This window comes from Diceros bicornis, chromosome 11 (genome assembly GCF_020826845.1).
Source record: "Diceros bicornis minor isolate mBicDic1 chromosome 11, mDicBic1.mat.cur, whole genome shotgun sequence".
Lineage (NCBI taxonomy): Eukaryota > Metazoa > Chordata > Mammalia > Perissodactyla > Rhinocerotidae > Diceros > Diceros bicornis.
The window spans coordinates 42,688,598-42,716,219 of NC_080750.1; the positions used below are offsets into that span (position 1 = coordinate 42,688,598).

The window sequence follows — 27,622 nt, forward strand, 5'->3', positions numbered from 1 at the left end:
AGAATTAACATAGTTAAGATGTCCATACTTCCTAAAGCCATCTATAGATTCAGTGCAATCCCTATCAAAGTTCCAACAACATTTTTCACAGAAATAGAACAAAGAATCCTAAAATTTATATGGAACAACAAAAGACCCTGAATAGCTAAAGGAATCCTGAGAAAAAAGAAGAAAGCTGGAGGTATCACACTCACTGATTTCAAAATATACTACAAAGCTATAGTAACCAAAACAGCATGGTACTGGCACAAAAACAGACACACAGATCAATGGAATAGAATCGAAAGCCCAGAAATAAACCCACACATCTATGGACAGCTAATCTTTGACAAAGCAGCCAAGAACATACAATGGGGAAAAGAAAGTCTCTTCAACAAATGGTGTTGGGAAAACTGGATAGCCACATGCAAAAAAATGAAAGTAGACCCTTACCTTACACCATGCACAAAAATTAACTCCAAATGGATTAAAGACTTGAATGTAAGACCTGAAACTATGAAACTTCTAGAAGAAACATAGGCAGTACGCTCTTGCACATCGGTCTTAGCAACATCTTTTCAAACACCACATCTGACCGGACAAGAGAAACAATAGAAAAAATAAACAAATGGGACTACATCAAACTAAAAAGCTTCTGCACAGCAAAGGAAACCATCAACAAAACGAAAAGACAACCTAACAATTGGGAGAAGATATTTGCAAACCATACATCTGATAAGGGCTTAATCTCCAAAATATATAAAGAACTCATGCATCTCAACAACAAAAAAACTACCAACCCAATTAAAGAATGGGCAAAAGACCTGAACAGACATTTCTCCAAAGAAGATGTACAGATGGCCAACAGACACATGAAAAGATGTTCAAAATCACTAACTATCAGGGAAATGCAAATCAAAACTACAATGAGATATCACCTCACGCCCGTCAGAATGGCTATAATTAACAAGACAGGAAACAATATGTGTTGGAGAGGATGTGGAGAAAAGGGAACTCTCATACACTGCTGGTGGGAGTGCAAACTGGTGCAGCCACTATGGAAAACAGTATGGAGATTCCTCAAAAAATCAAGGATAGAACTACCATATGATCCAGCTATTCCACTGTTGGGTATTTATCCAAAGAACTTGAAAACACCAATTTGCAAAGGTACATGCACCCCTGTGTTCATTGCAGCGTTATTCACGATAGCCAAGACTTGGAAGCAACCTAAGTGCCCATCAAGGGACGAATGGATAAAGAAGCTGTGGTATATATACACAATGGAATACTACTCAGCCATAAGAAACGATGAAATCCAGGCATTTGTGACAACATGGATGGACATTGAGGGTATAATGCAAAGTGAAATAAGTCAGAGGGAGAAGGTCAAATACCGTATGATTTCCTTCATTAAGTAGTAGATAATAACAACAATAAACAAACACATAGGGACAGAGATTGGATTGGTGGTTACCAGAGGGGAAGGGGGGAGGGAGGAGGGTGAAAGGGATAATTCGGTACATGTGTGTGATGATGGGTTGTAATTAGTATTTTGGTGGTGAACATGATGTAGTCCATGCAGAAATAGAAGTACAATGATGTACACCTGAAATTTTTACAATGTTATAAACCAATGTTACTGCAATAAACTAAAAATTAAAAAATAAAATAAAATAAAATAAAATATCCTCCTATCCATTCTTTTTCTATGTATATGATTTGTTGCCTGAATGTTAGATTTCTCTGCTTTTGTGCTGATGAAGGGATGGTAAGGTAGGAATCAATCAGCAGCCAGTGTCAATCACCAGCTTTCAAGGTGGGTTCTCAGGTCAGAACCCTGAACTCAGAATGTGGGTGTGCAACATGCCTGGGAGAGACTTGGGCATCAGCCTGGGCCTGGTGGAGCTGTGGATTCTGGGTGCGTTTGGTTGTACTTCCTACTGGGTCTTAGGATTAGATAAATAAGCCAAAGATGGCCCCCGTATTTTGGTCCCTCGGTTGCTGATTTCTTCACAACAGGCTAGGACCCATGAACTCAAAAGCCTCTGGGCACCAAAGCCAAATTCTCATAATTAGAACATTTGATTGTTGTAAATACAGCCCCAAATGAGCATATTTTTAGCTATTTAGAACCAGCCTGTTTTGCATATCCTGAGAAACTGCATCCAACATCTTCTAGCCATAGATAAGACAAACTTTGTAGCTATTAAAGACTCCACTCTGCTGCTGCCCTGTGGAGCTCACTGATCCAGAGACTTCCAGAGGGGCCACTGGGCCACCTCCCCTCGACACGTAAGTCTCCTTTCCCATCTCCCTCTCCCCCGGAAGTTCCCTTGACCTCTTATCCTTCTGAGTAGTGGCCCCCTGCCGCCATAGCCTCTGGATGGACTCATGCTGTGTGGGACTTCCCTCTCCACCTCCTGCTTGCAAACCTGTCAAAATGTTGCCCAAATAAAGCTTGTTGTTCTGTGCGCTACTCCCACCCACCTCATGGTCGTGTCTTTTTCCTTGATCAGCCCCAGAATTCCTCTAACTCGTTACATCAGGCAAGACCAGCCTTGCCTCCGCAAGGGAGAAAGAAATGAACTTCGTAAACTGAGATAACTTGAGTTGTTCACATGGCCATGTCTTACATATCTCTGTGCCTCCTCTTTGACTGCTCTTGCTCCTCTTCTGAAAGCAAGACTGTTTCCCAAATAGGGGCAAAGAGGCCTTGGTGGTACTGGTGCCCCTGCTGCTCCTTCCCAAAGTGTCCTGGAGGCCTGGCCACAAAAGGGATGAAAGCTCCCAGTGTGTAGGTGCTTTGAGCATGCTATGCCCTCCTCACAGAAGCATTGTCCTAGCTGTAGGCAAAATGGCTGGACCCCGGTCTGGCTCTGAATTTGGTCAGGGGCCCTTACCTTCTTGGCATCGCTAGTGGAGTGCGGGAATGGTGGAGCTACCTGGAGAGACAGTCCAGCCAGCACTGGGCCTGAGAAAGGACGCTGAGGGACTGAGCCTAAAGCCCAGGGGCTCAGTATTTGAAGCTTATGAAAGCCTCAGACACTTTCCAGGCAATTCCTCCTCCCTCTGTGTGGTTGAATGTATGAAGATAGCATGTCCCCTCCCATGGTTGGTTACGGATCAGACTGACAGTTCCAGTCTTGCCTGTACCACTTACTAGTTCTGTGATCCGGACAACGACGTAACCTCTCTGTGCCTAAGTTTCCTTGTGTGTAAGATGGAGAAAATAACAGTACCCACCTTGTAGGTTTGTTGTGAGGAATAAATGAGATCTTTGTTAATTTTTTTCTAACCCAGGCAGTATAACATGAGAGCTGAGAGTATGGACTTTGGAGCCAGACTGCGTGGGTTCAAACTCCAGCTTTATAACTTAATTCTAGCTGTGCGACCTTGGGAAAGTTACCTACTTGGGAAAGGTCTCAGTTTCCTCAACTGTAAAATGGGGATAATTATATTATCCATCTCATAACATTGTTTTATTTAATGTATTAATAACTGTAAAAAATTTAAAGCATCTTATAAGAGCTTATTTTTATTATTATTATAAATAAAGCTCTTAAGAACGGTTGCTAGTCAATAGTAAGAATTCAATAAATTTTAACTATTTTATTATTAGACACATAACTGTCCAGATCATCTATAATCTTTATTAACCATCCTATAAAGATGGAAGGCCTGGTTTCTGTCTTCTTCCTTTTGTTCTAAAATTTTACTTCTTCTAACCCATGCTTTGCTAAATTCGGTCTAGGAAAAGAGCCAGGGCCCCATGGGACTTGAAAGAAAGATAAGTGCATAAATGGAAACAAAAATGACTCAAAGACTAAGTGTAAAAAAGGAGACTAGCTCCCCTTTCTTTACAAACTAAAAATAAACTAGACTGTAAACTCCCTGTGCGTACTTCTTTTGCATCCCTCTCAGTACCCAGGAAAGAATATTTGCAATGATCCTCAGTTTCCCCAGCACGCCTTGCTCACAGGGTATTTAAAACTATAGGCAAACCAGGTTCTTCACGGACCTGGCTGGAGAAACAGAGCTGGCTTAGATAAAACTCTCAAGCTCCTTGGAAGAGAATTTGCGGGCTCCTATATCTTTATCTTGTTGGCTTTTTCATTCTTAAACTCAGAATTTGGAAGGGAACGGGAAGCGCGGGGAGGATCTTTAAATCTTTGGCCCTAACTCCAAAAACAGAGGAAAGAAGCTGAGCCAGTAGCCCTAAACTATGTTTTGTGGTCATGGTTGTTGAAATTACTGAAGCGCAGGGTGGCAGGAACTGGTGACCTCAGACCCGGGGCTCGGCGCACAGGTAAGGTCTGGCCAGCAGGGGGCGCGCGGGGGGGGGCGGTCACCCCGCCCAGCCGCCGAGCGAGCCAGCGCGGGCGGCCGGGCTCTCTGCTTCCCGCGGCGCAGCCTGGAGCAGTGCGGGGGCGCTGCACCTGCTGCGAGCGACTCTTCGGTTCCGCGGGCGGCCGCCTCAGGCGCAGAGCCCTGGACGAGCGGCAGCCGGGCCGGGACGGCCGGCCCGTGTGGGAGCGCTGCGCCCTCCGCCTTCTGGGGAGACACGGCGGTATCAGGTAATTCAGCGGCCGCCTGCGCCCCGCGCTCACCCCCACTGCGCCCCGGACCTTGTCCACCCCGCGCTCCTTTCTGCCCGGCATCCCGGGAAGGACAGGCAGGAAGGGAGGCGCGAGGAGTTCGCTGCAGCCCTGGAGGGAGACATGAGGTGTGAGGACCAGAGTCGGAGCAATGCACTTCGACTCTGGAAAGTTGAGAGCACACAACTAAGCTCTTCTCCGCCACGCGTCCCAGCTTTGCACCGATCTTTCCCCGCTCCAGAGGGAGAGTTTGCCGTGTGCCTGCCCTCGCTCAACCTCTCCCTGGAAAAGTGCCTGACTCCCTCCATTTCCCTGTCCCGTGACAGTCACTCCAGCCTTCCCCGCCCCGTGCTGAGTAACTTGACTGTTCTGAGCCTTGTCCATCTCCTTTTCATCCATCCCTGGCTCTTCCTCCTTTTGGAAATCTTCACTTCCTGGTCTGCAAAATCGTTCAGCAGAGTGGACTTCTTAAAGGATCGAGCCTCTTCGGTTGTTAGTGGTTGTGTGTTTGAAGGGAGGAGTAAGGTCTGTTAAAACTGGAGCTTTTATATCTGAATGGTTTAGGGCTTTCTTGTGCCTTTGGCCTCCTAAAATTTGTTTGATTTAGTAAAATCTAAAGTAAAATTATATCTTCCCTTTCCCCCTTTTTGGGCACCTTGATAAAGAAATCAAGCGAGGGGAAGGAGATGGGGAATCAGATCACCATTATTCAAGCCCTGACTCTTAGCAGTCGCAACATGTAATGTTGGGGGTATTTATTTATATATTTATATGGAAATCATCTAGCAACATACAATGAACGGAGAATTCATTTTGAGGAGATGTAATCATTTCTTTGTATTGAAGTGTGTTTTGACACCTGGGCGTGCCCTGGTTGCAGTGTCTGCCTATTTCATTGATTTGAGGGCCGTCGTCTGTGTCATGAAATACCAAACCATTTTCTGATTGTCATTGTGCCCTGAAATTCTCCTACTGATGTTTATTCCTTTTTGTTTACAGTCTTAATATTCTTTTAGAGTCCCCCTAATGAATCGCAGTTACCATGGGAAGGATGACATAATATGTTATTGAAGAAGAGCCTGGTGGTGGGATCCAAGAAACATGGCTAACTTCTGAAGACCTGTGTTCAGTGTTTGGTTCTGGGCCCTGTTCTGCTGCTAATTGGCAATGTAACCTTGGTTCAATTTATTTAATCCCTCAGAACCTTGGTTGTCTCCTTTCAGTGAAGCTGGGCTAATAATCTCCATCCGTTGGCCAATGACTTCTAAAGTCAGCGATCAATCTTGGCCTTCATCTTCCATGACTTATCATGGTATTGGACCAAATCGATTACTCTCTCCTTAAAATGCTTTCTTCTTGAAGTCTCCTAAACTTTTCCTCCTTCCTCCCTGCCCACTCCTTCTCAGTATCCTTGACTGGCTCCCCCTCATCTCTAAACACTAAAATCTGGAGTGTCCCAGGCCTCTTCTCTGGCTCACTGTGTAGGTGCTTTCACCTATGATGTTCAGCATCAATACCTCGATAGACTCCTGCATTTATGCCTCCAACATGGACTTGTCCTCCTCTAAAATCCATATTCAGGTATCCAGCTGCCTCCTTGACATCTTCTGTAAAGGCATCTCAGAAACAACATGTTTAAAGCTGAACTCCTGCTCTTCACTCCTAAATCTGCTTCTCCTCCAGTCTTGTCCATCTCAGTAAATGGCAACCCTATCTTTCCATGCTTGGGTCAAAACCCTTGCAGTTAAACTTGTCTTCCACCACCACCCTCGTCTAAACCATGGTCTCTCTAATTGGACTAAGCAATAGCCTTCTACCTAGTCTCCCTGATTCTCCTCTTGCCCTGCTGCAGTTCTCCTCATAGCTGCAAGGGTAATTGTGCAAGTCAGTCATGTCCTGTATTGGATGAAAACTGTCCTGTGGTTTATCTCATTCAGAGTAAAATATGAAGACCTTACAGTGACCTAAAAACTATGTGCTTTAGTCTCAGCTTCTTTTCCGGCCTCATCTCTTTCTCCGCCCCCCCCCCCCCCCCGCTCACCATCACTGCTGGCACGTTGACCATTGGAGCTATCACTCCAATATGCCAAGCACATCCTTGTCTTGAGGACTCTGCACTTACTGGTCCCTCCGTCTGGAACACTCTTTCCCCAGAAAAACCATGGCTGCCTCCTTCATTTCCTTTAGGTTTCTGTTCCTTCAAATATTATCAAAGATACCTACCCTTGACCACTCCACATCTAATAGCTGCAATTCTACCTGATCCCTCTTGGTATATCCTAACCCCTTACCTTGCTTTATCTTTATCCACAGCACTTGCCAGCTGACAATATTTGTTGGTTTTTTTTTTTTCCCCCTGCCCACCCCCTCCCCGGAATGTAAACTCCAAAGAGGGCAGAGATTTTCACAGTTTTGATTGATGCAGGGTCTTCAGTGCCTGGAACAGTGCTTGCTGTGTGTCTTAGTCCCTTTGGGCTGCTATCACAAAATCCAAGAGACTGGGTAGCTTATAAACAACAGAAATTTATTTCTCACAGTTGTATAGGCTGGAAGTCTGAGACCAGGCTACCAGTGTGGTCGGATGAGGCCCTCTTTCAGGTCTCAGTCTTCCTCACGTGTTGGCAGGGGACTAGGGAGCTCTGGGGGGGTCTCTTTATAAAGGCACTAATCCCATCCATGACCTAAGCACCTCCCAAAGGCCCCACCTCCTAATACCGTAACATCAGGCATTAGGATTTTAACATATGAATTTTGCTGGAGACACAAACATTCAGACCATCAGCATGTAAGGTTATCAGCACATCTTTATTGAATGAATGAGTTTGAAAAATGATATTTGTAACTTTTATATCACAGGGCTAAAGTGAGGATCACATTGTGAGGCCACTTTGTATACTACAAAGAACCTTCGCTTTACTATTAGACAAACCTGGTTTTGAATCCTGGTTACACGCTCGCTAGTACTGTGAACTGCTCAGAACGTCCATTTTCTGCATTTGTGGGATGGGCATAATATAGGTTTATTGTGAGTGTAAGGTGAAACATAAACATACATAAAGCATTTAACTATAAGGAGGCTGAAAAATGGGCAGCTTTGAGAATTTATGTGTGAATGTGCTTTGTAAGCCAGAAAGCTACATCTATACGTGGAGCACTAATATTACTGAGGACTATTGATGCAATGTACCGTATTAAACATTTCAGGGTGAATGGTTTCTGAGTTCATAGCATAGTGCAAATAAAAAAGTGAATAATTAGTGGCATCTATACCTCATATCTGTAGATTCTAATGGAACCAATCGTCTGAAATCCCATTATTCTGCGTAATTTTCTCTTAGCCTTTGGCCCTGCTATGCCTAAGAAGGCAGTATATATTCTTGTTATCTCAGTCTGTCACAAAAACCTGTGCACTGATTCAGCCACTTAACTCACTCACAGGTAACCCAGGTAATTAGCTGGTGAAAAGCTGTTGGTTGCCATTGCTTCAGCATGTTTCTGCTGGGTGAGTACTATTTATTTTAGTTCAGCATACAATGCTTGGCTCTAGCGATTCAAAGCAGAATATGACATGTCCTTATCCTTGGGAAACTCACAATCTCTTGTTATAGTCTAGGCCAGTTTTACAAGGTGTATACAATACAGGCTGTTTGAGGACAAGAAGGAAGTCAGCTCCAGCTGGAGTTTGAGGACAGCAAGACGCCAGACAGCGTACTGATGTATTTTTCATCTTGAATTAGTTTTTTCTTAAAACTCCAAGGTGTAGGCCATATTCTTGAGACTCTGTTAGTTTTGAAGCCTCTAGGGCACTGAGGGTTGTGAGGTGGGGGGGCCCTGAGACCCAGACCCAGTTCTGTATTCTTATGGGTGGAGATTTAAGAATCATAGAGTACAGGACTGTTAGATAAAGGGAGGCAGCTTCAGATCTTCCCTGGGGATTCCCAAGCAGTGCTGCTTTGGTTGTGAGGTACTCTTTCCCTGGTCTGCAACCCCTTCCTCAGTAATCATGCAGGCTCAGAAAGACTTCAAAAACTGCCCCGTTCCCGGGCAGCCCCGCCTCCCTGGCCACTAAACAAGGCTGGGTTCCTGAGCCAAAGAGCAGAGTGCACCACACAGTGGTGAGAAGGAGATGGTCCCAACATGTGAGGGTTCATCCAGGGTAGAGTTGTCCTAGACCTGGAGAGGAGAAAGGTGTGCATGACCATGGGGCATTACACTTGAGGAAAGGACTTCTTCAATGAAGAGTTGGCTGTGGCCAGTAAATGCCTTTATTTTCTAATAAAATAGACAGGCCTTGGAAGCGGTCCCAGGACTCAGACCAGATTTTATTCATCCTTCTGGCACAGTGCCTCTCACACACTGTATACCAGTTACTTACCAATTGTACTTAGGTTTATTCTTCAAGAATATCTATTAGGCTTATATTTATTCATCAGGAGTTCTGGTATAGCCACATAATTTGAATTGTTTTAGTTTAACATTTACTTGTCAATAAATATTTCTTGGGCACTGTAGTGGGCCTATACAAAACAGAATACAACCTATTTCCTGAAACAAGATAGTTTCTGTTGGTCTGTCTTTGTTTTAACTCCAGATTTATACCAAATTCAACACATTGTTTACTTTTAAAAAATACAGGGCTCTCAAGAAGGAATAAGAACTTTTTGTAAATATAAACCATAGAGAAATACTTTAAAATGATTATTTCTATTATCTTCTCATCTCTATTTACTTTTTTTTAAAGTTCTGATTAACACAGTATAACAAACAAGTTCGTTTAATCAATTCTTCAGTATCCCTCAGCCCGACAGTTAGGGTGGGGTAAAGTCGGATCAAACTCCGACCCTTGGACTCCATCTCCACAGAGGGTGACTTCAGTGAGGGAGCCTTGCAGCCCTTGGGAGAGGGTCTTGCTGGGCCTCTGCTGCTTCTGTCTCCTTGCCCCTTCCCTTTGGGCTGCTTGCAGGTTATCATACACTGAAGAGAAGGCAGACTGACAGCCAGTTCTTGAAATTTTTCACTGTGTCTTACACTTGTTCAGATACCTTTTCTCAAGGATGCAGATTTCATGAACCACCCTATTTGCTTCTGGACCATTGAAATGCTGGCAGATATGATTTAAGAGTCTGAACATGGAAACATTTAAAAATGCATTAAACTAATTTGCAATGCAGTTTACATCTCCCTCTTGAATTTTACATTGTCCCTGAAGCCTATGGTGGTCATTTGAATTATCCATCACCACAAAGTGGGCTTTGTCTGATTTTGGTGGCGTCCATTTGTTCTTGTCTGCTTTTTCTCCCTTACCACCATATTCTCACGATCACAGACACATCCACTTGTTGTGCCTGTTTGAGTGTTGCACTTTTACTAAACATCTTGACATGAAATCCCAAAGTGAGATTTTTCTTCCTTCTCTGAAATCACTGATAAAAGATTTTGTTCTGTGTACAGTCTGTAGGATGGCTTAATTGAAGGTTGACAGACGTTTCATCAGTTGGTGCTTCTCATCTCAAAGTAGTTTCTGTTGACCTTTCTGAGCTCAAGTATCCTGGAGAAATAACATAGAATTAATTATAGGACAATTTATCTTTCAATAATTTTCCTCATATTTTAATAAGTTTTTCATATGTAAATCATATGTCTGAGTTTACTCTTTTATGATTGTAAAAGCCATCCATCTGTCTTACAGGGTATTGTAGTTGTGTTATACAGGGGAAAATGTGTAAATGACTATCTCATTAATAAAGAAATACCTCTAACACTGCATGTATTTTATATATTTACATAAGACTTTGCTGAACCAACGTCTCTGACCTAGTGGAAAATGTTTCCACCTGTGAAAAGCCTTTACATGGACTCTTTACAGTAGTTTTTAGGGATTTCAACATGTCAGAATAAAGGATTCTATGGCAGTTCATAAGAAATTAGAGGCTTAACTAATCCTTGGGTATGCCATGATGGCTTATGAAAAATGAGAGATATGATGTGAAGAAACCTTTGAGAAGAAGAATGGTTTTGAAATATACTCTCTTAGTCAGTCAACCATTAATTCAACCAGCTTTTGCTAAGTGCCCATCAGGTACAATGCTGGAGACTAGGGACGCCACATTAAGACAAAGCTCCTGCCTTTAATCATACCACTGTTTAGGAGGAAAAAATGTCTTATGATAGTAGATAGTAGTTTTCTTTATACTTCTTTGTCCCTTGTTTTGTACTTTGGGAATTGCCTTTGAATGAGGTTTTTAATGAGGGAGTAACTTGAAGACAATGAATTATTTTAGAATGATGGAAGGAGGGAAATTAGAGGCTTAGTAAGAGCAAGCGTTGCCCTTGACTTCTCATATTTACATCATACGGAAAGCTGTGAGGGGCAGAGTTGATTTTTGCCTGAATTGAAGTATGAGCTTGAAATAGCGATGAAGATTTTACACCTGATGAATTGGAAATATATAATTTCTTTTACAAAGAGATCCTTGCCATTTGAAGGAAATAATTTCTGGAGAGCACTGAGAATAAGGAAATCCCCTACCATTGCTATAGATATTTTTCTATTTTCTTATCTTTTCTCTTACCCTCTAATAACTTACTTTTCCTTTAGTCAGCTTGGTGAAGTGTGTGGATTATCACCCCAATATGGCAGTGCTTGAATGTAAAGTACAGTGACAAAAAACTCACTAAGACAGAAAGGGTTCCCAGGGGCATACCCCCAAAGTGCATAAGTATGTATACACAACTTCTGTATTTGGATAATGTAAAAGAAATGAGATTTTACTCATACATTTTTTTTCAATTTGATTAAATTATTGTTAAACTTAAATTAAAAAAAATAAATTACACTTTGTGCTTTACTTCTAGTTCCTCAGCTACTGTATGGAGAGAAGCTGGATTATTTTGTTTTTGATTATCTCTCAGAGATAACCATATGCCTGCTCACTACTGCAAAACTGAAATCTTCTGTAAGTTAATTATTGTAGTCATTTCAATGACCATGTAACCATACCTTAAAGGATAATTATACAAGACAATGTTTATGTAAATGGCTTATTGTAAAATTTTAAAATGTTAAATCTTATTATTAGAAAAAACTGTAAGTCCTTTGGTTATTTACTATCACTTAAGTCAGATTATCTTAAGGAAATACAGCTAACTTGCTCACAGAAATGGATAATGTAGCCTTATTTGTAATATAAAGAAAAAAACTAAAGGCCTAACTGCCCAACAATAAGGAAATGGTAGATAAATGAGATCCAGGCAATGAAATCTTATGTAGCCAGTAAAATTATATTTATGAAAAGTTTTATTAACATGGAAAATTGCTTATGCTCTCATATATAGTATGTGATAAATGTCTTAGTTCTAACTTTGAAATACTTCTGTTAGTTCCAGTGGATTAAATTTTCTTATTTTAATATGTGAGGCCTAGAAATTGGCCTGAGTCATGAAATATCCCAGCAGAAATTCCATTTAGACAAGAGAACCATTCAAATTATTTAGCTTGTTAGAGAATACGTAAAAGTCTTAGTACAGCTGTGTCATCAACTTTGTGATGTTTAGTTAGTGTAAGAAGCTGCTTTTACCTGGTAAATTAATAAAAAAATGAACCCTTAGTAACGTAACTAATTATCTAGTTTGTGCTTTAAACTACAGTTTGACCAAAAATGAGGTACTTCTGAATAACTACGTCCCCCGTGTAACTCTTACTCCAATCTACCCCTTTGGTTTCCCACAACTATTTCTAAATCTGTCAACTAAATGTGAAATCATTGGCTTCTCCTGAGAATTAGTGTACGATTTTAATCATGAATGCTCAGGGCATGTATGGTGTTAGGAATTTTAGGTTTTAATAAAATTTTGGAGTTAAAACTGCTGATAGATCACAAGAGAAGAGTGATTATTTTTTTAAATTATTATCCTGATTTCATCACTTTGGTAATAACAAAAGTTCGGTTTATTTTGAACCTAATGTTAGAACTTTCCAGTGATGGATTATATTTTCAAATTCACGTGGGATTAGTTCTTTTCAAACAACATAAATATTACAATTACTTAATGTTTAATGTGGCCTTGCAAGTATTTAAAGATTGATTAGTCTGCTACCTTTGAGTTGACTAAATACATTTTATAGTGGATAACACGTTTATTTTTATATTTGAGGACTTGGGCTATGTTCCTGATTTTGTACAGACTGCTATGGCTCCATATATAAAGGACATTCACCAAAAAGGTAATCTGAAAAATGTTTGCCATTAAATCATCTTAATGTCCTGTATTCAGTGGCATGTCAAATTTGAAGAATGAGCGGATTTGTATGTACATAGTATATATAAACGTAGTCACTAAAAGTAAATAATTAAATAACTCAATGAACACTTAAAAGGGCTTTATTAGCTACCTTGATGTGGTTCTGAGGAAAGAAGGCAGTTGCCGTTAGGTGAAAGAATATTTAAAAATATAGCCACTGTTAACCCCTCAGCATGTTTGGGTTGATTTCCAGTCAGAGAGGTAGAAGTGTACTGCTTTGCTCTCTCTCACCCTGGGTCTTCTGTGGCTCAGGGCAAATCTTATTAAGATGGCTCCCTGGAGTCAGGGTGAGACTTGTGGCTATGGGACCCATAAAAGTTGCCCACCATACTTGAACCAAATCCAAGACTGGCCTCATTATCATAGTGCTGTGATTTATCGGCCTAACAAAGAAAGTCTTTTGCAATTGGGTACTGAGGTAACTTCAAGTGGCAGTACTGAAAATGTATTTCTGCTTAAGGATAAATCTCTTAGAGTATATTGTTATTTAAGATATTTGAGATGCAGATCTTTAAGATGAAGAGCTTTTAATAATTAATAGTTTGGATGTAATTGTTATGTACTCTGTAGTTTTATTGTTGATGCATTTCAGAATTCACCTGATTTAGGAGGGTCTGTTTTTTAAAATATCATTATTATCCACTAGGAGGAGCTATATCTCCTTTTAAAAAATCAGTCACCCAGAAAAAGAGGCAAAAGGAAAGCAAGATGTCAGACTTACCAAAACTTCTTGCATACCCCAGGTATTGGTGGTAAATTTTTTATTTGTATATTATCTTTCATTTTGGAATCAAAATGTCACTTAATCCACAAGGGTTTATACTGCTCTTGCTATGTGGCAAACGTAGAGCTAGACGCCACAGTCAAAAAAAGTCCAAGAAACTAGCGCTTCTTAGAGGAGAGGGTGGAAGGAGAAACAGGTCTGAGGGCGGGAGTTTCGTTCAATAGAAGTTACAGTTGAAGCTATTGTTGGGAAGGATTTCTGTGAGAATAGATAGAAAGGAGAGTAGGGTTGAGCTTTAGGGCACCCCTGGAAGGAGGAGGAATGGTGGAGGCAAAGGATGAGATATAAAATGTGAGGGGAGGGGAGGAGCCAGGGGAAGAGCCTGGAGATGCAGTGTCACCAGAGCCCAGGGAGGAGGGAGCTTTAAGAAATGTTGGTGGGGTGGGGGTAGGAGGGAAGGAGGATGGGCTGGGTTCAGATGTACCTGAATAGGTAAAGGAGAGTGAAAACAGAGAAGAAAGTGTTGTACTTGGTTAGGAAGGGGACTAGTGGGTATAAATTCAATTATGTGCACTTAATAATCACTATTTGGACAATTAATAGGAGAGGTTTAGCAGAGCATTCAAAGCCCTTTGCAGATATTGTCTGGTGGCCTTGTCATCAACCACACACAAGTCCACATAGAGTCTGACACCACAGATGAGGAGTGGGGAGAGCAGGCTTCTCATCCTCCCTCTGTCACTAACAAGCTGCATGACCCTGGACCCCTCACTTAGCCTCCCTCTCAATTTCTTCATCTGTAAATGAGGTGGTTGGATTAGATCAAGGTTTCTTAATCTGGTGCCAAAGGACAGGCTTCAAGGAATCTGAGATGCTCCTGAAATTATAAGCAAAAAGTGTTTTTCCCACTATGGAGAGGATCCATAGCTTTTATCAGAGTCCCCAAAGGATAACGAATCTTAAAAAGATAAGAACTACTGGATTAGGTGATCACTAAAGTCTTGTCTTCTTTAGCATTCTGGAATTTGAATCTCTAGCTTTCGCCACTCTGTAGTAGTCCACATGGCCTGTTTCAGCAAATAACTGTCAGAGATGGAATTAAAGATTACAGTTTCTGAAAGATAATTGATTGGATCAGTCGTCTCTAGAAGATTATTAGGAAAATCCAGGAAATTTTAAAAATTAAAATTGATCATTTCTTTAATAGTCCGCGGATATTTTTAACAGGACCCAACTGTTACATCTGTGTTCATGTCGGTTCCTAGCCATGCATCTGATGAGCATAAACACCGAAAGTGGCTGCTGCCACTTGCACATTATGCAGGGCTGCCATTGCCTTTGGTGTGTTTGCCTTTAAAAGAAAAAAAAAAACAAACAATGGGAAGAGAAAGTGTAACAGCTAGATCTTAAGTTAGCCTGAGGAAAGCCATTTTAGGGAAAAGAAGCAACATTGTAACTATGATCCTGACTCACTAGACTCTGAGAATGCACTCTAGTCTGCATGTAGCCTAGATGATTAAGCACCTCTGGCTTTTGCAAAATACATGATCTGCTAGTTCTATGACTCTTGCTTACGTATATCTCCCAGCTGTGATAAGATGATAACTTTGTTCTGTGAGTTCCCTGGGAACATGATGACTTCCAGAAAGAAAAATTCTGTGTTGGTACCCCTCATAAATGACAGAAGAAAGAGATAATGTAGTGCCTTGAAGTTCATCACACCGGATGGTCAACATCCCTAAACCCCCTCCTTCCCTGCCCATTTCCGCTATATAACCGCCTCAAGATTCCGTATGATTTTAAGATGGTTCTTTAGGACACTAGTCCGCCATCTTCCTATTATGCTAGCTAATCATATAAATTTTCCTTTCTCAACCACCAGCTTGTTTGCAATTGATTGGCACAAGATTGTGGCGAGCAGAACGAGCCCCTTTTTGCTCCATTACAAAAGTAGTTCATTGAATGCAAACTGGTGATTGGACTCAAATCAGAGTGATTGCCATGGTGTTTCTCTTCGGCAGGCGTGCGTGCCTGTGGTCAGCAATGCTGGGGGTGCCAATCCTCTGCAGTGTGCTGCTGCCCTTGACGAGATGGCCAGGAGGGCTGGTGTTGATCTGAAAACAGCAGTTGTCACTGGCGATGACATCATGGGAGAGGTTATTGACACTTATGTGATATGCTCTTAAGCAAGAAGCCATCAGATCATGTGATACACAATTATTTAATTTGGTCTAAGTTTTGGATTTTGGTCTAACTCTTAGGACTGAGCTCTGGAAATCCCTTTGTGATCTGTGTTACTTTATAAAATCTAGCATGTCGGCTGCCTAAATTGGTTATCCATTTGTGTTTATAAACCACTTTATGTGTGTGGTATTATTGATTGATTCATTGAAAGCAGTGTTTAAAATGACTTTGGACCCTTCTTTGGACATAGAAGGTTAAGTGGCAATTGTGCTTCTTACAAAACATGAAGTTATTTTGTTCTTACAAAACATGAAGTTATTTTGTACAAGTCATCATCTAAATGGTTTTACCTGATGGATTTTGCTGCAGGTGATACATTCTGTGTCATAACAGGAAGAGAAATGAATAAATGAATAAATTCTTTTATTAGCACTTCAATTTGAAATGCTAGATGTTTCAGGCAAGGATCATGCTTTTCACTGGTGCTGTTTTCTTACTACCGTCTGAGCTTGGCTCCCTGTGAAACGCAGAAGGTGTAAAATCCCACTTGTGAATTGCAAATATTTTTTGCAGGTCCTTGGATACTTGTAATATTGGGACTAGCTGTTGGGAACACACAAAAATCCATTGACTCATTTGTTTGATTGTAAACAGAGCAGATCTGCTAATTAGCTCTATCTTCCTGGAGCCATTGGCCTCCCTCACATAGGCCTGCTAAATGCACTGTCTGTGCAGGGTTAGATTTATGATTTGTGAAAATTGCTGTGGAGATAACCTTTGAGAGCTGTCTTATTTCTGTATAGATAGTATATTTTTATTTAAACTCTTTCCTTCTCCTAAAAAAGAGGTTCTTATTTTTACTCTACCTAAAAAGTGGCTGCTCTGAGTGAATTTGCTGCCATAACTATCTGTTGATATGTTTTAAATACCATGTAACATTAGCATGTGGCTGACTTCTGCTTTAACGATCCCAATGTGATAACACACATGCTAAATCTTATCCAAGACAATTAAACTGTAGACCTGTTTTCTCCTGATGGCAAGGAAAATACCCCTGGAGACATTCTAATTTGTTTATAGAAAACAAATATGGAAACAGTAATACCTTGAAGCAGGTCCCTGCCTGGGAATATCAAAGTTTGACCTTTAATAGCCTAAACCCTGCCTACTCCCTGTTGTAGAAGTAACTGAACACAAGGTAAAATGTACTTGTCATATATATACATGTTCTTATATGTTATATATTATATATATGTTTTATACTACATATATATCATAATATATAACACCAAATTCCATATTGGTGACTTAAGGATGGAGCAGTCCTGCTTTAACCCTTAGTGGTGAAGTTACATTTTGGCTTTGGTACCATTCTGTGCTGTGGATGGGCTTCAGAGTAACGGAAATTGTCCTTGGCAACTTTAGAACCTCTGCAACGTGATGACATGCTCCCTGTATGAATGACCGTATCTAATAGGCAGCCTCAGCTGGTGCTGAAATTGTGTTTCACACAATTTTCAGATGCTTTGTCCTGTTTTGCATAACTCTAGCCTGAGCCCCTTTTTGGGGGGGGGCACAGAGATCACCCTATAATCATATTCTCTCCAGTGCTTTGGTGCTTAGCCTGGGAAAGCTTGCCCGCATCAGGAGTTCCTGAACATATAACCTCCTGATTATGGGAGGAAGAACCAAAACAATACTCATGTCTTTCAGGGAAATGTATTGGTAACTTTTATTCTTAACTTGGGGCATGACTCTTTACTGGACATAAATTTCTATAGGACCTATCAAATTCAGTAAACCACTTTGCAAGAGCAAGAGGAGATTATATATGTATTTACAACAGTCCTATGAGATAGATACCGTCAGTGTCTTACTTTAAAGATGAAGAAACTCAAAGAAGCCAGGTGGTTTGCCAAAGCCCACACCTTTCAGCCCCAGGCTTCACTCAGCCTCTCTTTGGTTCAGGTTCCTCCTCTATAAAACGGGGGTTATAATACCTGCCTTACAGGGTTGTTTGGAAAACTAAATGAAACGCTGTATGAAAAGTGCCTGAAATGGAATACTTTTTTCAATACATATTCATTTCTTTATTCCAGTAATGAAATTTATAGGATTGTACTTACATATTACATTTTTGTTGTTTAGTGTGTATAATAAAAAGTAAGCTCTCTGTGAATAAAGGTTTAAAATATATTTTGCAAAATATTTATAGAAGGAGACTCTGCAAAGATCAGCTATCACAGATATGGAGAGTGGGAAGAAATTTCCAGACACCATTGAAAGTGCGAATGTTTCCCTCGAGTAAGGCCTTTTCTCTTATGTTCCTTATTCCTCCTCCCTCCCTTCCTCTCTCCCTCCAGCCCTTTCTCCCTTCCATCCTTCCTTCGTTCAGAGTGTAGATGGACACATGTGGCTTCAAAGTGTTGATCATTTAAAATGCCTTTATCCTGGGGTACCCAGGTGGCACCAGAAACGCTTAGGAGTATCAAAAGGACTGTCTCAAGAACCACCGTAGTTTTTGCCTGCCAAATCACACAGTAGGCCTGGAGTAAGGAAGCAGAAATTCTCTGACACCTGTAGCTACTACAGGAGTGTCCACTTCGTCTATCTAAAACGATAGCAAGACAGAAAAAGGAATTCAACTGTAACCCTTGGGGGTTAAAAATCTCTGGTTGTAAGAGGTTGGAAGCGTGGGGGCGCCATGTACTTCCTATTTCAGTGGCTTTCTAGAGCACTACAAGGCACAGGTGTGTGCTCTAGGCTGGGGATACACAGCCGAGTAAAAACCTCTTCCAGCCCTCGAGGAACTGATGATGTAGCTAGAAGAGGGATGTGCTGTGACCCTTTTCTGCCTCCCATTGCACTGTGAGTCTCTTGCAGTGGGATTCTACTTCTTATCTCTGAATGTCCATCTCAGGGCCTACCCACAGAAGGCTTGCAGCAAATGGATCCTGATCAAACCACCTAACTGTAGTGGTTTAGACTGAAGAATTAGATTTAGAAACTGAGAATAGTTTTTGGAGCAACAAAGCCTTGTTTTGTTGAAGGCCTGCAGGTGTTTTTCAGTGCCATTCAATTTAACACAACCTAACACAAATACCCTACCTATTTCTCTCTTTGCTTAACCACAACTTTTACAAAGTCTAGTGGAAATTCTACCTCCTGATCCTCCTCTGACCTCATGTGGCACTTAGTTCACTCCTGGGGCACTTGGTTCCCCAGCTAAATGGCATCTCCAGACATGCTTCCTCCCATCCCTGTGTCCCTGGCTTCTGCCATAGCATCCTTTTACCTCGTTGATGCTCAGTAAATGTTGAGTCTAATGAGGGATGGCGGGTGGGTTGTGGAGATATGACATCGAGAGAGGCTGTGGGAATGCAGTCAGGCGGGAATAGAATTGAGCTGAGAGCAGACTAGCAGGTATTTTTTAGAGCCCAGTTTACTTCATTTTAGATGTAAGAGCTCCTTCAAAACAGTGGGGATGAGCTGATAAGTAAAATGGTACCTGAAATAATTTCTTGAAAGCAGAGCATTTGAATATTTGTTTGTTTGTTTTTTAAAGGAAAGTAAAAAGAAAGAAATCACAAGGAAACTTGTCTGTCTTGGCCTGGGGTTCATTGTGAGGGAACAGTGTCTCCCCTGAGAATCTGTGATCATAGACCTGCCTTCACACAGGTTGGTGTTCAGATGTATACGACTTTCATGCTTGGGGAAAACCACAATCCAAGTAATTTATTTCATAACTTACTTAGAGAAGTTCCTGGTTGCTCGTATCCCCAGGGTAGCTGGCAGAAGCAAATGCAAATCCAGGATGTTCCCTCAAAAGAGGCTGCTTCACAGATAAAACTTCACCAAACCTAATAGGAGTTCATAATTCAAATTTTCTAACATATGTAATTGTCCATGGAATTCATAAATTGGAATGATTGATGCAGAATGGAATAAGCTTGTTAAAGATGTTTAAAGAAATGAAGATGGATTAAAAACCTGAGCAAGGAACTTTCAAAGAAGGCCTAGATGGATTTGAATAGAAACCAAATGAACTTTTATCAATTAAACATATAATCATTGAGATAAAAACTCAATGGGGGCCTGGCTGGCCCTGTGACTGAGTGGTTAAGTTCGGCGTGTTCCACTTCGGTGGCCTGGGTTCGGATCCCGGGCGTGGACCTACACCACTCAACAGCCGTGCTGTGGCGGCAACCCACATACAGAATAGAGGAAGATTGGCACAGATGTTAGCTCAGAGAGAATCTTCCTCAGGAAAAAACAAAAACAAAAACACCCAACTCAATGGAAAGATTAAACAGCAGATTAGATACAGTTAACGGAAGATTAATGAATTGGAAAATGGATCTGAGAAAATCACACAAATGCATCCCAAAAGAGATGGAAAATGAAAAAACAGTTAGAGATATATGGATAGAATTATAAGGTCTAACATTCTATCCGATTAAGAGCTCTAGAAGAAGAGAATATAATGAATGGAAGGGAAGCAATGTCCAAAGACAATGGCTGAACATTTTTCAGGGTTGATGAAACATATATAATACATATCCAGAGTCAAGAAGGAGACTCATTCCCAACCAGATTAAACTAACAGAAATCCATACCAGATATATCACAGTGAAACTGTCTAAAACCAAAACTAAGATCGTGAGAGCATCTAAGGGAAAGACAAACAAAACAGAGATCAACAATGAGACTGACGGCACATCTCTCACCAGTAACACTGGATACCAGAAGACTATGAGATAGTATCCATGAAGTAAAGAGTGTCATTCTAGATTGTGTGCCCAGATCAACCAGCATTATAGAATGAGAGTAATGCTGATGGAATACTTGATAAACAGTTCTACAGGAAATGCTGATTAAAAAAAAGAAGTAATGGAAGTGTTTTTACCTACATCATTTTATGCCTAGAATTACTTGAAACATATTTGAGTCATTGGACAAAATGATACATTGGCAATATTGTTCATTTTAATTGAAAGCTTTAATCTGACCTGGGTTGAAAATAATAACAATGATGTTCTGTTTCCCAAAGAGCAAGACCAATAAGCTGGGCCCTGGACCTTTGTGCCGACATCATCCTGACAGGGCCCCGTGTCGACAGTGCTGGGACCCCTCATTCATGCTGTGAATTTACGGGGGAGAACACATTTATCACTTCGAGCTTATCATCTTTGTTTTACTTACTAACACACAGTTAATTTTCTTTGGCCATTACAAAATGTGTTTTCAGGTGCCAATTTGTTAATTTTAAAATGTTAAAAGCAAGCCAAAATAAATAAACTTTGCTTTCCTATTTGAGGTTTAATATGTCTAGTGTACCAAAAGGCATGGAGTGAATTTCAAATTTGATTTAAAAGAACTGTGATGTTCCATTAAAAAATGGTAGAATAATTTTGTGGTGGTTGTTAACCAAATTATTCAGAGTGAAAATTCCATTCCATGTGAAACCGTTTTGTAAATTCATATGTGTGGTTGGTGTAATAATTTCTGCACCTTTGTATTTAATACCCCCAGGCTTTATCTTCAATACCTTGGGATTCTTTAGAATCTTAAGGTGATTAGAAAAGTCTTTACAGGTTGAGGACCCTTCTTCATGTTTGGGGACTATTTTGCTTATGTTAATTTTTTTTAATAGTAATTTTTCCTAAAATTAGGTAGATTAACCCTTTCCTGGTCGAATTCGCAACTCTTGGTGTGCCTCTATTTAATTCCTTAGGGGCTTGAGGTTCTTTACTGTAAAATGTTCTCAAGTCAAATCAGGCTTCTCAAGGGTAGTGGAGCCTCTTTCCCTAAATACGGAGAGAGAATGATGATAATTGTATTATATAGACAGAAAGGAAGATCTATATTTTAGGCTTTTTGGATACCCCTGTTCACCCATTAAGACCCAACCCAGTGCACGACTTTGCTCTTCAAAAGTTGTGTTCGCTAGTTTTAAGCATGCACTCTCCCATGGGAGGCTGCTTCTAAAGCCACATCCCCTCATATTGATCCTCAAATCCGTGTCCCTTTTGGGTCCAGCTATTCCTCCAGCAGGCTCTTTCCCCCACTTCATTTTCCAATCAGTTTATCTCTTCAGGGCCTAGTTCTTACTGAAATAGGTCTATCTTTTCCTCTCTTTTCTTCCTCCCGCTCAGCAAGAAGTGTTTTTTATAATCTTGGTTTTGCTAATATTGTGAGAAAATTGTATCCTGTGTATACTCAAGAGGCTTCCAGTATTTATCATTATCTCTTACTAATTGTGTGGCTTTGGGAAGTTACATAATCTCAGGGCCTCTGCTTCATCATCTGCGCATCTACATAGGTTATTATGAGGATTAAATGAGAGAATGTGGTGAAACACTTAGTACAATGTCTGTAAGGCCCCAACAAACATGTTAATTGTTACTAGAGATATGATGAATATTGTGAAAGGGAATGTTCAGGGAGCCTAGGAAATTTATAGCTGGGAGTTCTACCCTGTTCTGAAGGGGACAAGGAAGGTCCTCCAGAGGAAGTGACATTTAAGTTGAGACCTTCAGGATAAATATAATTTGTTCTGGAAAAAAAACAAAGATTCCAAGTAGAAGAAACTACACTGCACATTCCAGGGCCTGAAGGCAGGTGCCAAGGGATGCAGGAACTGAGAAGTCCTGAACAGTGGGATGGAGAGAAAGAACTGGAAGGATGGTGAGAAGTAACCCCTGGGGAAGCAGGTGGGAGCCAGAGGGCGGAGGACTCCGAAGGTCATGTTCAGGATTTTATACTTTATCTTGACCACAAATCACGAACTACTAAAGAAAAGTGACAGGAAGGAAATGACATGATCAATGTAAGTTCTAAAGAGATCATCCTGGCTACAACGTGATTGAGGGGCAAGAGACAGGAATAAGCCAGAGGCCAGTTGAGAGCTAGTGGCTTGAGCAAGAGAAGGTACTGACAGTATGTATTGATTAAAGAACTTTTTAGGAGGTAGAAATGGCATATTTGATAGTAGAGAGGATGTGCAAGGTCAGAGAAAAGTGGGTCCCTGCTTTGTTAAATAATACACCATCATCATGTTTATAACTATTGCAAAACATAAGAAAGGCATATGATTTAATTTCAGGAAAATAATAAATGTATGATGATAAAAGTATATGAGTAGTCTGATTTAAAATATGTTGAAAATATAGACATTAAAATCCTATGCATAGAGAAGGATCAGGAAAGAATTTATACCAACTGCTATGGTTGATAGTGGCTTAATGAGTAATTTCTTCTCTTTTTTTTTTTAACTTTTCAAATTTTCTTTGATGACCAAGTATTACTTTTATAATAAGAAATTGTTTGTATGATAAAATAGTCTGGACAAGAATTGCTATTGTAAAGGAAAATCCTCTGTCACTTGTACTTTGTTATTTGTATGAATCTAAATTTTTATTCGTGGCATGTTTAAAGTGAGATAAGGCTAGGTAGCTATTTTCTTAGGGGAAAAGTTGCCATTATTCATTTTCTGTTTAAATGACATCTGCTAATTGTTCAGAATTAACTAGTTTAAAAATATTTGAAATGGTTTTCTGTGTTGAACACCATGTGGCATCTCGTTTAATCCTCATGTGAACCCAGGTAGGACTGCCCCACGTGTTGGTTGTGGACCATACAGTTTTCGTGGCCATGTAGGGAAATGCTAAGGGATAGATGGGTCCAGGATCCCAGGTCTACCGAGCACTAGACCCGTGCGTGTAACCACTGCTCACTCAACACTGTATCTCTGTGGTCCTTCCGTACCGAAAGCTGCACGAGGACTGGGGCTGTCTGTTGTCGGTCACTGCTGTATCCTCAAGGCCTGATACATGGTAGACTCTCGAGAAACTTTGTTGAACAAGTGGATGAATTTGTTTTTCTGCATATACAATTATTTTCTTTGGTTAGCTTCAAGAAATCAAATTAGTGTGTTAAAGGCTATGAATATTTTACATTTCTTAGGTTCTTATAGTGTATTACCAAATTATTTTGTGGAAGTCTGGTACCAATTTAGTTCACTCCTACCAGAAGTATAATTATGTTTGTTTAAATGCATATTTACCAGCACTGGACATCTTCATTTTCTTAAGATTTTTAATGTTTTTGGTAAGAAATAATGCCTTGCTTTTTAATTTCTGAGTTTTTATCTAATTTTTTGTTTTGTTTTGTTTTAGACAACAATTGGACATTTTTTAATAAAAGTAATGCAGGTTCATTTTTTAAAATATGGCTAATCAAAAAGAAGAAAATAAAATGCAACAATAATCCCACTACATATAGCTACAGTCAACATTTTGGTATATATCCTTTCAGCCATCTATATATGGATATATACACAATATATTTCATAGATAACCCATTATCGTATATGTGTAATAAAGAGTCTAACTCCGTTTGGATGTTTGACTGCTGACAGCTGTCAAGCCCCACCACTCCCCCTTCTCCCCACTACGTTTGGGTAAGCCGATAAGAAAGAGCTGTTGCTCCCTCATTTGGCTCCCGTGAGACGTTCAAAACACACAAGCTCCAGCTCACATGTGGGAACCCCTACCCCAGCCCTACCCCTTAATTACAATAAAATCCAACCCAGTCTCCTTTCCCTGCTCTCTCAAGCCATTTTTAGGCCTGCTTAGGAGCCTTCCCTGCTCTCCGCAGAAAGCCTCTTTATGTGAGTAATAAACCTTTTCATATGCTTTTGGTGTGTGTGTGGCATCATCTCTCCATCTGAACCAAATTCAGGCCGCCTGTGGTGACCACAACAATGTGGATTATAAACATGAAAATTTTAACATATGTCTCAAACAAGAAGGAGATTATACTATGAATATTGTCTAATAATCTGATTTTTTAAGTAATGTACTTTTTATTTTTATTTATTTATTTATTTTTAATTTTTTGTTTATTACAGTAACATTGGTTTATGACATTGTAAAAATTTCAGGTGTACATCATTGTACTTCTATTTCTACATAGATTACATCATGTTCACCACCAAAATACTAATTACAACCCATCACCACACACATGTACCGAATTATCCCTTTCACCCTCCTCCCTCCCCCCCTTCTCCTCTGGTAACCACCAATCCAATCTCTGTCCCTATGTGTTTGTTTATTGTTGTTATTATCTAATACTTAATGAAGGAAATCATACGGTATTTGACCTTCTCCCTCTGACTTATTTCACTTTGCATTATACCCTCAATGTCCATCCATGTTGTCACAAATGCCTGGATTTCATCGTTTCTTATGGCTGAGTAGTATTCCATTGTGTATATATACCACATCTTCTTTATCCATTCGTCCCTTGATGGGCACTTAGGTTGCTTCCAAGTCTTGGCTATTGTGAATAATGCTGCAATGAACACAGGGGTGCATGTACCTTTACAAATTGGTGTTTTCAAGTTCTTTGGATAAATACCCAACAGTGGAATAGCTGGATCATGTGGTAGTCCTATCCTTGATTTTTTGAGGAATCTCCATACTGTTTTCCACAGTGGCTGCAGCAGTTTGCACTCCCACCAGCAGTGTATGAGAGTTCCCTTCTCTCCACATCCTCTCCAACACATGTTGTTTCCTGTCTTGTTAATTATAGCCATTCTGACGGTGTACTTTTTAAATAAATGATATTATTTGGACAATAATATCATTAAATGTTTCTCACAACATCAGTTTTAATTGCAGTATATTATACTAGTATATGGTACAAATGATCTAACCAACTTATAATTAGACATATATGTTGGTTCCAATTTTTTGACTACTTTAAATAAGCTACAGTGATATACTTGTAGCTAAACCTTTGTGTCTTTTCTTGATTATTTCTTTAAGATAAATGCTTCTGGTTTTAAGTGTTAATGAATCATAAGCACATTCAGCTTACTAGAGTAAACCTTTATGGAGCATCTACCATGTTTATTTATTGGGGATCCTAAATAGAAAAGACATCAAAATTGCTTTCAGAGAGGTCCTGATACAATAAAGGATTCAGAAGAATATTTGCAAGTTAAAAACTGTGAATTTTTTTTTAGTGAAGACAGCTAAAACCAATAAATGTAGCCTCTTCATTTGTGTAAAATTTTATAAAGTGTAAGGTTTACCATAGGATGGCACTAAAACATTTCTACTAATTGTGACATGTTAATGAGCAGTTTTTTCTCTGCTGATCCGTTTTTTTGGTGAGTTATAACTGGAAAAATATTTAGTTTGACGTTTAAAAAATTAGTTTACATTAAAAAAATACAAGACAGGATTTTTATTTAAGAACCCAAATATTATATATGTTTTCATAACCACAGAGCCTGACAGGTAATTTGCTTTTTTAAAAACCAAAAACCACATTGCTAAACATAATGTATACAGACACACAAATTTATGGACCTAAGAGGGTGAAATAACTAATTTACAGAGTTGGGTTTATTTTATGACCTTGTATCTAACTGAAATTTCAGCTTTTATATTTTCTTAAATTAGAGATTCTCGATAGTCCATTTCCTCTCTCTCCCACACTGACAAAATCTTGGGGGCAGGAAACTTTTGCAGAATTTACTCCACTATTTACCCCTGCTTCTTCCCATCTCTGAACATTCTGAATACACCTGGGGACGTTCCCTCGCCTCCTCCATGATTAGTGCTTTAGCGAGCTTCTGTTAATGACAGTTACATTTATATAATTAATTATTATGTCCTTCTGATGAAATGACCTCTTTATCATTATGAAATGACCTTTTTTATTCCTGGTAGTCTTTGCTCTGAAATCTACCCTGTCTGATACTAATGTCGCCATGCCAACTTTCTTTTGAATCTTGCTTTTTTTGTGTGTGTGTGTGAGGAAGATCAGCCCTGAGCTAACATCCATGCCAATCCTCCTCTCTTTTTGGCTGAGGAAGACTGGCCTGGGCTAACATCCGTGTGATCTTCCTCCACTTTATGCAGGACGCCACCACAGCATGGCCTGACAAGTGGTGTCGGTGCACCCCTGGGATCCGAACCCGGGCCGCTAGCAGTGGAGTGCGTGCACTTAACCTCTACGCCATGGGGCCAGCCCCTGAATCTTGCTTTTTTATGTAATCTGACAATCTCTGCCTTTTAATTGGGGTATTTAGACCATTTACTTTAATGTGACTATGGATATGTTAGGTTTAAATCTATCATCTTGCTGTTTGTTTTCTATTTGTCTTATCTAATTCTTTGCTCCCCTTTTTCTCTTTTTCTGCCTTGTTTGAGATTGAGATTTTTCCTTTTTTAATGATTTCATTTTATCTCAATTATTGGTTTATTAGCTGTAACTCTTTGTTTTGTGATTTTAATGGTGGCCTTGGCATGTGTTGTATACATCTTTAACACAGCAGCCTGCTTTCAGGTGATACTGTACTACTTCCCATATAATATAAGAACTTTACAACCATGTACTTATTTCTTTCCTCCCATCTTTTGTGGTTTTGTTTTCATACATTTTACTTATACATATGTTATAAACCCAACAATACATTGTTATTATTAAGTATTGTTTTATTATTTATATTTTATTGGCATTCAAATAATAAATTCTCTTTTAAAGTGCTTTAAATGCTAAGAAAGATCTTGTATATTTACCCATGTAGTTAACATTTCTGGTGCTCTTCAGTCTTTTGTGTGGATCAGTATTACCATCTAGTATCATTTTCCTTCTGCCTAAGGGACCTCCTTTAACATTTAGAGTGTTGTAATACAGGTCTGTTGGTGATGAGCTCTTTCAGCTTTTGTATGTCTGGAAAATTCTTTATTTCACTATTGTTTTTTCAAAATGATTTTCCCCAAGTATAGAGTTTGAAGTTGACTGGTATTTTTCTTTC

General features: G+C 39.9%; 1 long non-coding RNA gene across 1 annotated transcript in view; it reads left to right on the top strand.

Annotated features, from left to right (window-relative positions):
- Window positions 1-4,478: 4,478 nt before the first annotated feature.
- LOC131411410 (uncharacterized) overlaps window positions 4,479-27,622 on the top strand; it is a 29,986-nt gene continuing 6,842 nt past the window's right edge. The window contains exons 1-5 of the long non-coding RNA XR_009221551.1: window positions 4,479-4,556; window positions 8,016-8,079; window positions 11,433-11,533; window positions 18,002-18,090; window positions 19,352-19,464. This is a non-coding gene — a long non-coding RNA (uncharacterized LOC131411410). The remainder of the gene's footprint in view (window positions 4,557-8,015; window positions 8,080-11,432; window positions 11,534-18,001; window positions 18,091-19,351; window positions 19,465-27,622) is intronic.